Consider the following 17,507-nt stretch of genomic DNA (forward strand, 5'->3'; position numbering starts at 1 on the left):
AACACATCAATTTTCAATTTTCATGTAACACATCAATTTTCAATTTTCATGTACTACATCAATTTTCAATTTTAATGTACCACATCAATTTTCACCGACTACGAGCTGATCACTTCAGTAAAACGACCTGTCATGTATTTTGTCGAGCACCTGCCACGTGAGTTTTTAACCCAAACGAGTTTTCCTTTTTTATAGTTTCCCCTAGTCACCGCTGGTTCAGACAGCTTAAGACCTTAAGGCCCTTTATTCAGCCAGCGTAATGGAAGGTAAAAACGTGATCATTCGCAGTGACGTTGTGCCAGTAAGCCGCCTCCAATATTGTACAATTATTTCTGGCCACGATGGTCTTAACATCGTTTCTCGGTGAATAGGCACAGCGAAACCGCAAAAGCACATCCCAATTCTTCACTAAAGTCTTTGCTAGTGAATACAGTGTCGTTATCAGTCAGTATTTCCATCGGCGGGCTCCCTCAAGGAAAACATTCTCTAACTGACGAATAACAGTGATCGCATCTTGTCGGCGCAATGGTCGCCATATTATAAATCTAGAGGGACCACAGTCGATTATACGTAGAAAATTCTCACTATTGTGAGGGGTTATTTCCATAATCAATCTACTCCAGTTATATTCCCCCCCCCCAACGAAAAGGTGCTGGATCTATTAATCTACACATTTCGCCGGCTTTCACAACTGGTTTAACAATTCCTTTGGATGCTTGTGGGTCAATCGACCTGGCGAAGTATAAAGTCCGCTTCGCACCCGGATGTCCACGCTGTGGGTGGATGTCAAACGAGCGAACCCTACAAAGCCCGCATACACGCTATTCTGTTAAGTTACGATTTTCCCTACAGTCTGAAAAGGGTCCATTCCGTGACGGAATAGGGTAGATGGTCATCCAAATTTTAAATTAATGTTTCAAGTATTTGAAATAGCGAGCCAGCAAAGCAAACGAGCATACAAATGAATACACATTTATCTTCATTATAGAGTGGGAGATTAATTTTATTATTTTGCTTATAATTAAATGTTGATGAAAACTAATTTCGGAAAGAGAAGGAGGGAAGCTCCCTCGTCTACATCTTTTACAGCAGACGAATTGTTTATTTAAAACGAACGAGGGGTGGAGCGAAAAAGAAAAAAACATAGAAGCTGTCAAGCAAGGTGCACTGAGCAACGGGTGTGAGTCAATACGAAAGTCAAAAAAAGCTGTTAGGGCGACGAAGAAAGGACGGTTGGGAGGGGGGTAGTCGGCGTTATGTTTCATTTCAATCAGCAAATTAAATTGCAAAGAAATAGCAATTTTAGAAAGAAAAAATAAAGGAAATAAAAACAATAAAAATAATAAAGTGTAAGTTTGTTAGCTCACAAGAGTCGGTTCACACTTCAGAGACGATTGCAGAACAGGTGCGTAGTATAATTTAACTTACATATATACTCTTTCCACCCCTCACTCTCCCTCTCTCCCCCTCTTTGTCTCTCACTCTGTCTTTCTCTCTATATATCTATCTATCTCGCTATCTATATATCTCAATCAATTTCTCTGTCTTCCTATATATATATATATATATATATATATATATATATATATATATATATATATATATATATATATATATTCAGGCAAACATTATTAAAAACAACAGAGATACCTTGCTTAATGATTCTTTTTTTCATTTTTTCGATCTTTCGTAAGATTTTCTTTTAACTTCAAGATGGAAGGTATTTACAAATGGTTCACACGAGCGCTTTCGATTCTTTCTTGAATCATCATCAGGTGGAGATAAAATATTAAAAATAGAAGTGAAATATATAGTTACGAATGATAAAAAGAGTCAATGAAAAGTCGATTAAAATATACATTTACGAGTGATAAAAAACTCGATTAAAAATTAGGATGATAAAAGGCAATGTTAGTAAAACCAGTCGTATACTGGTTATGCTAAATATTTCATTTGGTCTAAACATTTGAAATTTTACATAAAGTATATTCAGACATAAGTCAAGCTTTTTAATTATTTTTTGGACGACAATTTGGCTGCCAAGTTCAAAAGATTTTACCTTTGCGGTCTCTAACAAGCTATTCAGCCTATTTTGGGTCTAATCATTTGAAATTTTAGATAAAGGGTATTCAGACATGCAGCAAGGTTTTTAATAAGTTTTTGGGCGAAATTTTTGATGGCAAGAGGTCAAAGTTGAAAGAGTTGACCTTTGAAGACTCTACTAAACTCTTCCGCCAATTTGGAGTCTAAACACTTAAAAATTTAGGTGTAGCTTACGTGGACATGAGTGAAACTTTTTAACACAAATAAATTTTATATGCACATAAAGTTATGAACAGTACATACGACCCGAACAAAGCCGGGCTGAACTTTTAGTATATATATATATATATAGTATGTTTATAACTACTTCATTTACTCACATAAACCTAATATACGAAAGTATAGATTTATGCGTAAACTTTAAGTATTTACTTCAAAAGTGCTCAATACGTAGGTAGAGCTAGTTAGTAATTTATAAAATATATATGGCGATTAATCTACACTGAATATTCTGCGTTTCATCCACTATAGGATTCGTCAGGCTTATGCGCGAATTCTATGGTTGCTTCTTGTTTTTATATATGTTGAGGATTTCTAGTTAGCCAATCAGCTTTCTAGTATCCACCGTACCCCTTCTTATCAGCCAATGGGCATGCATTTTATCGAACAAAGGATCTGTTTTAGAACTAGGTTAGTGGTTTAAGGTAGACGTTTTCCTTCCTTTATATATATATATATATATATATATATATATATATATATATATAAATATACCTATGTACACACACACACATATATATATATAGTATGTTTATTATACAAATACTATTGATTAAATATGTGCATACACGTTTCAGTGGAATCTCAACTGAAATATACGCACCTCATCAGCCCGAAAAAAAGGAGCGACACTGAAACGAAAACGAAGGTTCATTCATTTTGTATATAAAAAGATAACTGGGTATGACTGGGTATGACCCTGGAAAAAAAAAGAGATGTTTAACTCATGAGGTAGGCTAGATGGGGGTGAGGGGGTAAAGATGCGGCAAGAAAGGGGCTAAAGAATGAGACGTGTGAGGAGAACGGAAACTACAATCCAGTTTGGTGAAGATATTTCAACCGGGGTTGAGGTTACGGCTATATTCGAGTGTTAGGACTTAGGCGTCTATAACTTCGGTCTAAAGTGGTTCTAGAAAGGGCTTCTTTTTACTCTCATCGGAGCCGTTTCTTTATTGTAGTCTATTTCTGTGTCGCATTATTTTTCTCCTTATTTTACCGATAAACTTCATTTATTTTTTATAACAACATACATCTATATGATCAAATCAACAACGTGTAACATACATGCACTTATTTTATGATTTAAATATTGACCTATCTAAATTGAGATTTCACTGAAACATGTATGCATATATGTAACTAATATAGTTTGTATAATATTCATACTATATACCTGCTCTGTCCTCCATTGGGCACTCTTTAATAATCACACCGGTCTCACTGGATCTACATCTACGAAAACAAACTATACCACTAATACACACACACACACACACACACACACACACACACACACACACATATATATATATATATATATATATATATATAATTTTTTAAATATTACTTCACTTATAGTTTGATGTTTTCAATTTTTGTTTTAAGCAGCAAAAGTATAACTAGTCTATATAAATTCATCTTGCTAACTGTTTCATCCTGACTCAAAGAGCCATTTTTGTAACCCACTGAATAAGAAAATAATTATCTTTATTTCGCATCCTTTTTTCGGATAATAAATATTGTGAATTGTAATTATAAAAATCTTACCTTATTTCATTATGTTACCTAGCATCTTCTCTGCTCTTCTGATGAGAAGCATTAGGCTTCGACATGCCTTGGCATAAAGAGTCCCTTCTATCTCTCAACTAATTGTCTGTATCCCCTTATTGAATAAATGAACTAATCTATATTTACCAATATATAGTTTTTGTGAATTCATTTCCCATTCCTATTGTTCTCCTATATAATCTCCAATGATACTTGTTGAGCTTTATATTGTCCCGATAAGTCTCCTCTTATAGAATATATATATATATATATATATATATACGTACATATATATATATATATATATATATATATAGCTTACTGCATTAGAAGAAAAGAGTAAGCTCAATTCTATGAAGATATATATATATATATATAGATAGATAGATAGATAGATAGATAGATTATATGTATCCATATAAATTTTATAAGGATATATAATATTTCACGTATCGATTTTCAGTTTTTAGTTGAACAATGTTCAATACTTGATTAGAACTAGCTAGTAGGTTATGAAAAACAGGGTGGAACTGGGAGCATGCCTTTTTCACAAGCGCCGGCAGGAATTCAATGAATACTCAGCGGATGGCGACAATCAGGCTGGCTTTGGTGTTATGGGAGGTCATGTTGATAATGTTCATCGGGTTCAGGTCGGGGGAGGAAGGGGGTCAATGAGAGAAGGTTATAAATTCTTTTTGGACTTGTAAGCCATCACCGAGTCCTGCCACCTACCCAGGTTCTGCAAGCGACTACCTGATTGCACCAGCGGATCACCACACTCTTCAGCACATCCAGGTACACTTTTGGAGTTGGATGTGAGGTGGCGAAATGTGACCCTCACTTGAAACCATGCCAAAGACCACTTTCGTTGAGCTGTGCCCTCAAGCGTTGAACCGTCTGGATTAGCATTTTCATGGTGCTGGCAATGGTCCTGCTGTCATAAATTGGTAGTAAGCATGCGTTGGATAGCGGCTCCTTCCTGATCTGGCTCGTTGAACATTGTGTCACATTCAGACATGATAGAAGACTCCTATCGTTTTTTTTTAGGATTTGTACAAAACTGACCAACTAGTAGATGGTCTGCAACGACAAATAGAAAAACGATTTTCATCAAACAGAAATGGAATCATGTCGTCTTTTCTATGGTGACAATTTTATCGTTCCACTCTGTATATGGCAATTAAGCTATGTAATATTTTTACTACACACACACACACACACACACACACACAGAGGGTGGTCCAAAAGTAGGTTTACAGTTATTAAACTACCTTTTATATGGTAGAAGTTACTTGCTAATTTAAATTATGCTAATTATGTTAACAGGTATAATGACTTTCCCGTTCTTCTGGTGTCGAATTTCAAATGAACATTTAAACTATTTGAAGTTTTTCAAATAACCTAGTTAATGAATTTCAAATATTAAATAACTGTAAACCTACTTTTGGGTCACCATATATATATATATATATATATATATATATATATATATATATATATATATATATATAACAAGAAACACTCGTCTAGTTGTACACACTATCAATAATTCCTCCCCACTCTTTATCTGTGCCTAAACCTAAACGTAGATTCCATGAACAAATCTTCTTTCTTAGAACTGCACGCCTGTGGAATTGTCTTCCGTTTTCTTGCTTTCCGGCTGACTATAATATGGTTGTGATCAAGTCTAACGTAAATAAGTTCTTGATGAGCCGTTCTATATAAGTTATCAAACTTTTACCAAATTTTCATAACTAATGATTACTATGTTGTCCAATTTCTACTGTACACTCTTTAACCATTATCCTTGAGTGGCCTCTTGGCCTTGATAAGTGGTGATGCATATGTAAAATATATCTATCTATCTATCTATATATATATATATATATATATATATATATATTTATATATATATATATATAGGTGACCCATAAGTCACTTTACAGTTTAAAAATCAAACAACTTCTTTTTTTTAAATGAGTGTATTTAATAAATTATTTTTATTACACAGTTTAAAGTGTGGAAATTTTTTCTGACTTAATTACGAAAGCTAATATCTCTTAAGCAACCTCCATTCTCGCCTTCGCAGAGTCGAGCTCTTTATAAGCGATTCCCAATGGCGGTGCTAAACATCGGACATTGTAGGGGAAGAATTTCCTGTCCTATCTTTACCTTATGTTTTTGGATGCTTCGGGGCTAATTTGCAAAAACTTTGTCTTTAAGATATCCTCAAAACCAAAAGTCTGGTTCTGTCAAATCAGGTGAATGTGCAGGCCATTCAAAATCGGAATTTCGAGAGATTTTTTCGATCCTGAAACATCACAGCTAACAACACACCATATTTCAAAGTTTAGGTTAAATATAAAGGTTACAACCTATGTATATATATACTCTCCTTCAGGCCATACTAATGGACCGATAATGACCAAGTCCGACATGATAATAGTCTCCAACCTAAGGATTGTGAACACAATTTTTAGATGTCACGGTCAAATGTGAAGCTCATATTTAGTGCGGCCCTTCATAAACTCCCTCACCGAGAGATAGTGCACACCAAGTTTGGGATCGTCACCATCCCGGGGACAGCCACCTAACTTCTTTGTGAATTTGAATTAGATCGCCCTCCTTCACTCCCATCCACTCAATTAATTAAACAAATGTTAATCATTGTGATTCTTTGTAATTGTTTAAATGTTCATGTGTAACAACATAAGTGTCAACTTTGATATAATCTATTTGCTTTAAAGTTCATAGTTGGATTTGAGTCACTTCAGAAGGTAGTTAAAATTTTTAAACACCTTAAGCAATAGATGCTCTTACAGCATCCACTTACTACAAGGGTACCCGCCAGGCGGGTACCTGAGTGTACTTCAAAGTCCTGCGCAACTCGCGGGAATCTTTGCTAGTATATATATATATATATATATATATATATATATATATATATATAGTACGTTATAAAAATATATATGGCAATTAAGCTACACAAAATATTCCGCGTTTCATCCACGCTAGGATTCGTCAGGCTAATGCCTGAGCGATTCCGATTCCGATTTATCGTCTCAACACTAAAAGTTACATTATTATTATATATTACATTATTATTATATATTACATTATTATTATATATTACATACGCTTATTGCCAGCTTTGCGGGTGGTTATATAAATCTAGGGACAATGAATTCATTAGACCGTCCACGATAGAAATATTTTAATGGCTTCTTTGTTACCTTGACTTCCTGACATGACGTCATTTTCGTTAGCTCAAAGGTTTATTCTTTCATTTCTTGTAAAATGTTGTGCTTTTCTATTCCACCGCACTTAATCTGCCAACAACTAAATATTGTTACATTTGTGGCAGAGTTTTTGGGCCACCTGGCTTCTATAAGGTCTTACGAGTCCATCCCCTCAGGTATTAACTTCTTCAAGATGGCAGTTATTACCAGTCGTCTAAGACGTCATCGATTGGGGAATGCCGATTTGACTACCATGGCAAATTTTAACCATATCAAGAATGCCAGGTTTGAAGAGAGTTGGATTACTGGCCTTGTGTCGTACTTTGTCGCAGTCGGTAGGGCAGATAAATAAGCTTAATTGCACAGTATTTACAGGTTTCTGCCTCTCGGTGGAGGTGGATGGGGTGGAGGAGGTGGGAGAGGTGGAGGTGGTGGTGCTGATGCTGTTAAGTGAGTTTACTGTTATGGTAATAGTTGTTTTGGTGGTCGTTATGATTGTTGCAACGAGGATGGCGGGGACGACGACGACGATGACGACGATGACGACGACGACAGCGATGATGATGATGATGATGATGATGATGATGATGATGATGATGATGATGATGATGATGATGATGATGATGGAATATTAAGCACAGTTCACACAAATGATGTCTCAAAATTGTGTTGTATGCATGAAGTCTTTCTCGTTGGTCGTAGCTACTAGTTAGACCTACAAGAAAGTTTTATTTTTGTCTGCAAGAACCATTGTAGCAAGGTCCAGTTGCTTACGCAGTCGGGGAAGGCTTCGCTCTGACATATGCAATGTAATGGTGGTTGCATCTGCACAGAAATAGCGTTGCTGTCCTCACTATATGGATTTGCAGTTCTGAATCTGATGTGTTCTTGTTTACTAGAGAGACAGAAATGACCTGGGGGGGCGGATCCTGATGTTAATTCCATTTGGATGTTCATCAGAAGTCTGTTACTAGGGTTGGGTCCCTATCATTGGATGCCAAATCCATTTGCCTTAGTTGACTCTGCAAGGAACCGTCATTCCAAACAAAATAGCTTTGAAGTAACCACGTTACCACCGCTCCTACAACGGTCGAGAAGAATGGTCTTTAGGTGATTGGTTCGTTGTGGTTGCTGCTATCTTCAAAGACTTTCGACCTTTACTCCTCCATTTCTTTCTTTCTTTCTCTCTCTTACTCTCTCTCTCTCTCTCTCTCTCTCTCTCTCTGTTCCTTTATTTCTGTTTTCCTTTTCTTTTTCTCTCTTTTTTCATTTCATTTTCCTTTCTTTTATTTTATCTATATTTCCACTAAAGTGAAAATGTGCTTGTATGAGGACACTTCTTAACCTATATACTCAACGAAGTTTTGATCTACAGATTTGACATTTGGTATATAGAATATTCAGAAATGTAGAAAACTTTTTAATCGGTTTTTATCCGGTAAAAAGGGCTGCTAAAAGGTCAAATTGAAAAATTCGCGCATGGGAGGGGGGGGGTGATCAAATCTTTATCTGTTTTCAATTGTTTCATGACTGCGCATGCGCGGTCGTAAAACATTACAGCTTCTTTATATTAAGCATAAAGATGTTTGAAAACACTTTGTAAAGATCATATTAGGCTGGCGTAATGGTTATCGTACTTGTCTCACTGGCTTTAGGTTTTGGTTTCGTTTTCAGTTCGAATACTTTTTTTTTACTTACAAGAAGTGAACTGTTTGGAAAAAGACATAATACTCGCATGCCAATGTCTCAGTTTCTTTCCATTTTTTATTTCATTTTTTTTTTTTTAAGAATTTAACGTAATGTTTAATATCTACGATATTTCTGCTTGGCCAATGATGGAGTACTGTTGCCACATCTAGGCAGGAGCTATTAGAAGCAGCTTATCCTGCCTTGACAGGGTTCAAAATAGACTTCGTAGCTTAGTGGGAGATGCCCTTTTCTGTTCCCTGCAACCCCTTTCCCACAGAAGAGACGTTGCGAGCTTGTCCCTGCTTTATCGTTATTTTCATGGCAAATGCTCATCTGAGTTTCAATCTATGGTCCCCCCTCGCCAAACTTTCACGAAAAACACTCGTCTAACCAAAACCACTATCAATAATTTCCCCCACTCTTTATCTGTGCCTAAACCTAAACGTATATTCCGTGAACAAAGCTTCTTTCTTAGAACAGCACGTCTGTGGAACTCTCTTCCGTTCGCCTGCTTTCCAACAGACTACAATTTGATTGTTTTCAAGTCCAACGCAAACAAGTTCTTGATGAACCGCCCCCTATGTAATCCAATTTACAAAATTACCATTACTTATGTATACTAGGCTATAATCACATTGGCTAATGTATACCCATTAACTCTTATCCTCGAGTGGCTTCCGGACCTTGATAAGTGGTGGCTCCTTTTAAAAAAATAAATAGATAAGAATTCTGCATAAATTGAAATATGATATTATGCGTATTTTACGACCGGGCAACGTCTGGCGGCCTGCTAGTATCTTTTAATCCTTTCCGTTCGTTTTTTTCTTTCTTTTCTATTTATCTCTTTTGTACTTCTTTCTTTCTGCCCTTCTTTCTTTCTTTCTTTCTTTCTTTCTTACTCGTTTTCTTTTCTATCTATCCATTCTATTCGTAGGTCTACATGCTTATCACGTTTTTCCCTTACGTCTTTTTTTCTTCTTCTTTTCATTCTCTCTTCTCTCGCTCATTCGTTCTTACGCTTCTTTTCTCTTTATTTCTATCTTCTTATCTTCTTATTTCTTCAATAAATAGCTGAAGTCGTTCGCCCGACTGACCACATAATTAACCAATCAAAATTTGAGCGCGAATCTGTTTGTTCTCACCTAAAATTAAGCGTCAACATTTGTTTAAACTTTTTTACAAAAATACAAGTGTTTTTCTTATGTTGCCGACGACGATAAGCCGCATCTTGAATATACATTTCCAAATGTACACACAAACACACACATGCACATATATACTTACAATTATATAATATATAACAATAATATATTCATTGAGTTTATATATATATATATATATATATATATATATATATATATATATATATTTAAAATATAATTATCCACTGACACATGTTTCATCGTCTACGACTCATCAGATTGGCTGAATCTAGCGAGATTCGAAATCAGGACCCAACGATAAGCAGCCTAAACCTCTACCACGGGACCACCTCGCTAGACTACTGAATGCGTCGCGTTTTTATTTGTTTTTGTTAACGATGCTCTTTGAACAAATTACATTTTATTTATACGAAAGTGCATTTTTACCTAAATGAGAGTTGGGAATAATTTTCCCTTTGACCAATTTGGTACCCCCTAAATGGGGAGTGGCATATATATATATATATATATATATTATTTTTAGTAGTCAAGCGAGGTGGTCCCGTAGTAGAGGTTTAGGCTTCTTATCATGGGGTCCTGATTTCGAATCTCGCTAGAATAAGCCACTCTGATGCGGTCGTAGACGACGAAACACGTGTCAGTGGATTATTATATTTTAAAAATAATATATATATATATATATATATATATATATATATATATATATATATATATATATATATATATATAAACTTCGTTCACCCCAAACACGGTATATCGCACCTTGGACGGACCAGGCTACTATTTGAGACCATGCTTAAGGAAGATGAACAAGATGTTGATTTAAGTTACATTAAAACTTCTGCATGTCAGTAAAGTCAGGGCATAAGGCAGCAGGAAGGGACTTTCACAGTCTAGCTGTTCCAGAGAAGAAACTATTAGAGTAGAAAGCTTTCTAGCATTTAGGAACCTCAACAGTGAAGGGGTGAGATTTTGTTGCTAAGCGGATTTGTCGGGGGTATGTACGTCACGAGGGCACAAATGCAACGGGTTCATAAGAGCAGATTCCATTAAAATATTTGTAAAACAGGTACAGAGATGCAACGTTGTGGCGATGGGGACAGAATTGGAACCGTTTATCATTGATTTCTAGTTGGTAGCGACCATATGTCTTCACTGGGATTTGGATGCCAATAAGCTTCCCGGAAATTCCAGTCCTCTGTGCATTCAATCAGGAGAGGTCTAATTTGTGCTTTCTCTTTTCGGTTTTTTCATCCTTCTTGACCCTTCTTACTTATTTGGTGCGGCGCCAGTTTATGGTGACACCAAAAGAACGTATGAGGAGGCGGAAGGCGATTTATAATTATTATTATTATTATTATTATTATTGTTGTTGTTGTTGTTGTTGTTGTTGTTGTTTCGCTGCCTCCAATTAGAGCAGAAGTCGAACTGCCATAAACATTCGCATTGGAAGCAGTTGCTTTATTTGTGACACAATGACTAGAAAATAATCGCACAAGGTCAACGAGCTATACCCTGTCTGGTTTTACTGTCTGGTTTTTTCCCTTTATAGATGTAGTGTTTTCACCAGAGTTGCGGAACTTCATTTAACCCCCTTCTGTATCCATTTGTATATTAACACCCCAGAATATCAAAAGTAGGCTAACAGGTACTACACATTGCCCAAGGGTGATCTGGAACTGTGCAAGGCAGGAGTGTTTATCTCCCTAAGATATTATATATTAACCTATTTACTTAAATATTACATACAACGCCTAGTATACTGAAATGGTTACCCATCTGGTACTGGCTTGGCTAAACATCGCTGAACTTCGATGATTGATCTAACGAGAATCGGCGTGTCAGCGTGATTATGCACGCATATATGGATAAGACAGGCTATGGATACTCACGGAGGGGTATATATATATATATATATATATATATATATATATATATATATATATATATATATATACTAGCGGGGGATACCCGGCGTTGCAGGGGTTTTTAGAGGCGTGTGTGGTTGGGGGAGGGGAATGAAAACAAAGCGAAGTCATAACCCTTTTTAAATATTATAAAAACAATGATAAAACTATTTTAAAAAATCGTGAACAAAAAAAAACAATTATAAAAATGAACGTGATCCGACGGTGCCCGGGTATTTGAAAAATCCTAAAAAGTTTGAAGGGGGGATGGAACTCTAATCATTGAGGTGGAAGCGCAAAAAAGAGAAGAAAAAAAAAACGTTATGGATTAACCAAAAAGTGAATTAGGTCAAATATCAATTCCGCAGTGAAGTTTGGTTTAGTTTTAGTAGTCATGCATCACACTCGAATTCTAAATTGTTTTTGTTTTCTCGAATTCTAAATGAATTTATTTGTTTTAATTGTAATTTAAGTGTAATGCAAGTGAAATCACGATATCGTTGCGTTGTAATAATAAATGTTAAAGAATGAATTTTTTGTGTAAAAGTAAATGTTGAGTTGAAAGCACTAATAAATAAAGGTCATAGTTAGATTTCACGGCTAGAGTCGGTAAAACCGGAAGTAAAATCCGGTTAGTCTCGCAGATTGCATCTTACACTAACTAAAAAAAAAGCAAAAATAAAATAATATTAATAATCGCGTTTTCTTTTTCTTTTCTTTTTTTATTTTATTATAGGAAAAACAGAAAGCATAAATCAGGGAAAAAAGATTTTAAAAAAAAACGGCATAAATAACCTTGTACGATTCCAAACCGGTGTTTCCTCGTACTGTTCCTTGTGAACGCATCCGCTGCGGTGTAAATGGGGCGCGGGGAAAGGAGGAATCTAATAGAGAGAAAAGATGTTGCAACTTCCATTGAATCTGACCGATTTTGGTAGTGGACTCTCACCGGAAAAATATAGGAATGTACCATTGTCGAGGAACTGTAAAGGTAATAGTTCTATAGCACATCTCAGATAGTGTGCTACAGTTTGTACGCATTACATTTGCATGTAATGTCATTATTTTTAATCCTATTAAGGTAAAAATCGGAGGGGAAAAATAAGTTCATTTTATATATATATATATATATATATATATATATATATATATATATATATATATATATTGGGGGTAAGAATGTACATACGTAGGCGGTAGAAAAACAAAGTGAAAAGAAGATAAAACCACTAAAGAAGTAAATTGAACGGAAGTAAAAAAAAAAATTTAACGCAAGAAGCAAACGAAACAAAAAAGAAATAAGTTTAAATCAAATTAAACGCCGTTTACTTTTTACGTAATCGTCAATTCTCAAGTATAAATAATCCAAAGAAAACTCTGCTCTAGTTTCAACTTCGACAGAGGTCAACGGCTATTGTAAACAAACGCATCCACCGCTGTTGATTCAAGCGTTTTCGACAGACACCCAATTACGCTGACATACACAGGGGCTTGTCAAAATCAAAAAATCTGCAAGTTTTGACTTTAATCAAGCACCTGTTCTTATTAGTATTTATTTGCTTCCCAACGAAAGAAAAATGTGACACAAGCTCGTTTTTAATGTGGGAGGGGGGGATCTCAGCTCCCCAAAAGAAAGGCAAAAGAGGCACTCTGGTAGGGATCAAAAATAATAATTGTCTCAGGATGGAGGGTTTCTCCTGTATTGACAGAGACAAATTACCTTAAGAGTAGAATCGGAACAGATACTACACTTTGATCTTAGACTGTCTGTTCTTATTTCATAGCTAGAAAGGCATGCGAGAAACATCTACCTTTGTTGTGGTTACGGAAAATCCCATTTAAATAATAATATATCGCCTATTTTTCGTATCCTTATTTAAGAGCAGAGTCATGACAAGTTGCATGCCTTTCTAGCTAGGGATCTCCCCTTCCTTCCTTCTCTTCAAAATATTCCCCTTGCCAAAAGTGTGCTTATTCATAAAGTCTGAAGAAATGCTGGTTTTGAAAATTGGCAAACGACATAATGCCTGAAATTGTCGAACTGGACATTGAAACAATTGTAACGTAAATTGAAATACACTTTTTGTTGCCACTAACACCTTGTTTTGAATTCTTGTTTTTACTTACACAGTATATATATATATATATATATATATATATATATATATATATATATATATATATATTAAAAAAATAAGAATATAAATATATAAAGTACTAATATTTTATATACGACAATCTCAGTTAAATAAAATTGCTCAATATACCAGATAGAGCAAATAAATCCTAATTAATTTAGGAATTTAAATTTTATGATTTGAAAAAGGTAAATTTCAAATACAGAATTTTTATTATATGCAAAACAAAGAATAAAGTTCAATAAGTATATTTCCTTAATCCAGGAGTTTTCGATGTTTATTCATCTGCTCAGAGGAAAAATATTGGCAAATATTTTGAATGCTCTGCACCTTATTTGCTAAAGGTATAAACATAGAAAAAAAATAAGGGAGAAACTCATGCTTAAGGAAATATATTTGTTAAACTGTATTCTTTGTTTTATCATACAATAAAAAAAGTTATACTTGAAATTTAACAGTTTCAAATCATAAAATTTAAATTCCTCCAAAAATTAAGATTAATTGAATTTCAACGGGGGTCGTTGATAGTGCTCAATCAAAGAGATTATATATTTTTTATTATTGTTTATGTAAATACAGTCATATCTTGCTACGATGTGCAGACCGTTTTGATCATAATAGATCTCATCAGGCAAGAAGATTTTTAAAAATTCAAAAATTTTCAATTTTAGAGGAGACAAAATACACTTCGACATAACTAGCGAGATGTCATAACAAAGTATATTTTAAAGAATAGTAATTATATATATATATATATATATATATATATATATATATATATATATATATATATATTGCAATAATAATTTTAATACCCACAGACACTAGTGTTTCATCCTTTCGGGAATCATCAGTGCAGAGGATACGACTACTACCGGTCGGGAGATTCGAACCCGGCCACTAAGCCAACGCTGACTCCATTAGCAAGAAACTAACTTCAAGGCAAATCTCAACCGCAAGAAAAATTCGTTGAACTTTTAACATTTATTATTGAAATGTCGTAACATCCGGCCATTGTGATCTAATGATTATAACATTATGATTTATGCATGCGAGCTTAGGCGACCTACTTTCTATTTCACCTTTTAAAGTGCTCAACAGTAAGAAACCGAGTTTCTTAATTATCTTCTTCTTCTTCATATATATATATATATATGTGTGTGTGTGTGTGTGTGTGTGTGTGTGTGTGTGTGTGTGTGTGTGTGTGTGTGTGTGTGTGTGACGAAGACAATTAAAGACTGTAAATTATAATAATAAGTTTATTTACATGAGTTTATTATTCGACAGAATACTCAAAATGAAATATTAAGATTTCCTTAATCCGCAGAGTTTCAAAGAATGCGTTCTTGACATCAAAGGAAATATATTAGTACTGGCATAAATTAAGACCGAATAGTATGAAAACAGACATATATGCAAAAAAAAATATAGTGTAAAGCGTTCATGAAATGAACAAAAGTAATAAAAAATGAACCAAAGAATTTAAAATAGATTTCGTAGCCTCGTAGGAGATGTCCTTTTCTCTTCCCTGAAACCTCTTTCTCACAGAAGAGGTGTTGCGAGTTTGTCTTTGCTTTATCGTTATTTTCATGGCAAGTGCTCGACTGAGCTTCAATCTATGGTCGCCTCTCGCCAAACTTTCACAAGAAATACTCGTCTAGCTGTAAACACTATCAATAACCGCCGCACTCTTTATCTGTGCCTAAACCTAAACGTAGATTCCATGAACAAAGCTTCTTTCTTAGAACTGCACGCCTGTCGAACTATCTTCCGTTTTCCTGCTTTCCAGCTGACTACAATCTGATTGTCTTCAAGTCCAACGTAAACAAGTTCTTGATGAGCCGTTCCACTTAAGTTAACAAATTTACCGAATTTCCATTACTAACAATTACTATATTGTCTAATTGACTACTGTACACTCTTTGATCCTTATCCTCGAGTGATCTCTGGGCCTTGATAAGTGGTGATGCCTATGTAAAAAATAAATTACTCCATTAATTAATTAATTAATTAAACATACAAATGAAAGAGTATGATGTGTTTTGGTTGTTCCAAAAGGTGATCCAATGTTCTCATATTAAGTAGTCCGATTTGTAATGTTGACAAGCGATCCAAAGTAAAAATCCATAATGAGTGTAATTGATCTGTAGTAAAAGCCAGTTTGCCAGCGATCGAGGAAGAAAAAGTTCGTTGTTGTTGTTGTTGTTTTTTTGTTGTTTTTTTTTCCGTTTTTGTTTTTCAAATAGAAATCGAGTCACTGGTGTAAGATGATTTCATGACCAACGCAAATATTTGCAATGATGGGAAAAAATATAATGATCATTGAAACTTATGAAGATTATGCCTTTTGGGGCAGCCTAACCATTGCATATCGTTTAATTTGCATTTCTATTTTATTTTAATTTTTCACTTCTTTTCTCCATTTCATATACTCTTTACACTAATTTCTTTTGCATATATGATCCTGTTGTGTTGTGGGGTGGGTTGGGGGGACTCATAACGGTGTCTGCTGACAAGTACATATCGGGGACGACATATAACGGAGGCTGAGACATTTATATAACAGTATACACGGCGGCGACGATGATGATGACAGTTTCTTGTTGTGAGTTCATATTTATAGGGATGTGAAATGGACAGTTCTTTTTAACACGGGGAAGGGGATTCATTATTGATGATGGGGACATGCAGTTAACACTTTGCATGCTAAGAGCGGCGTTTTTAATAGACACTCTAAACCCACATGTTGAGAACGGCTTTCGGAATAGACAACACAAACCTCCTCATGTTAAGAACGATGTTCGGAATAGACACTCCCACCAACATCTTCATGTAAAGAACGGCTTTCGGAGTATGTTGTGTAACGGGATACATGCCGAGAACCCGATATATATATTGACTACAATATATATATATATATATATATATATATATATATATATATATATCGGGTTCCCGTAATGTATATATATATATATATATATATATATATATATATATATATATATATATATATATATATATATATATATATCGGGTTCCCGTAATGTATGTATATATACATATATATATATATATATATATATATATGTATATATATATATATATATATATATATATATATATATATATATATAACAGTGTATACGATGAGGACGATGATCACAATTGCTTGTTGTGAGTTCATATTTATAGGGATATGAAATGGACAGCTCTTTTTAACACGGGGGAAAAAAACTCATATAACGCATACATAGGTCACACCACAACAACACTCTCCCGACGTCTAACCTATCATTTAGCTAACGATAGTGCCATAAAACAACACATAACATTCCATGATAAAAACCTAGTCGTCAGACATCAGAAATATCTTAACTAACAATACTAAAATTCGATACCTTCACAATTGCACATGACGACTACAATTACTAGAAGCCATACTTATCAAAAGATTCCAGTCTCTTTTTAACCGGATCTCATTTAACACCGAGACAAATA

This window comes from Euprymna scolopes, chromosome 25 (assembly GCF_053919585.1).
Source record: "Euprymna scolopes isolate OS-2025 chromosome 25, ASM5391958v1, whole genome shotgun sequence".
Taxonomy (NCBI): Eukaryota; Metazoa; Mollusca; class Cephalopoda; order Sepiida; family Sepiolidae; genus Euprymna; species Euprymna scolopes.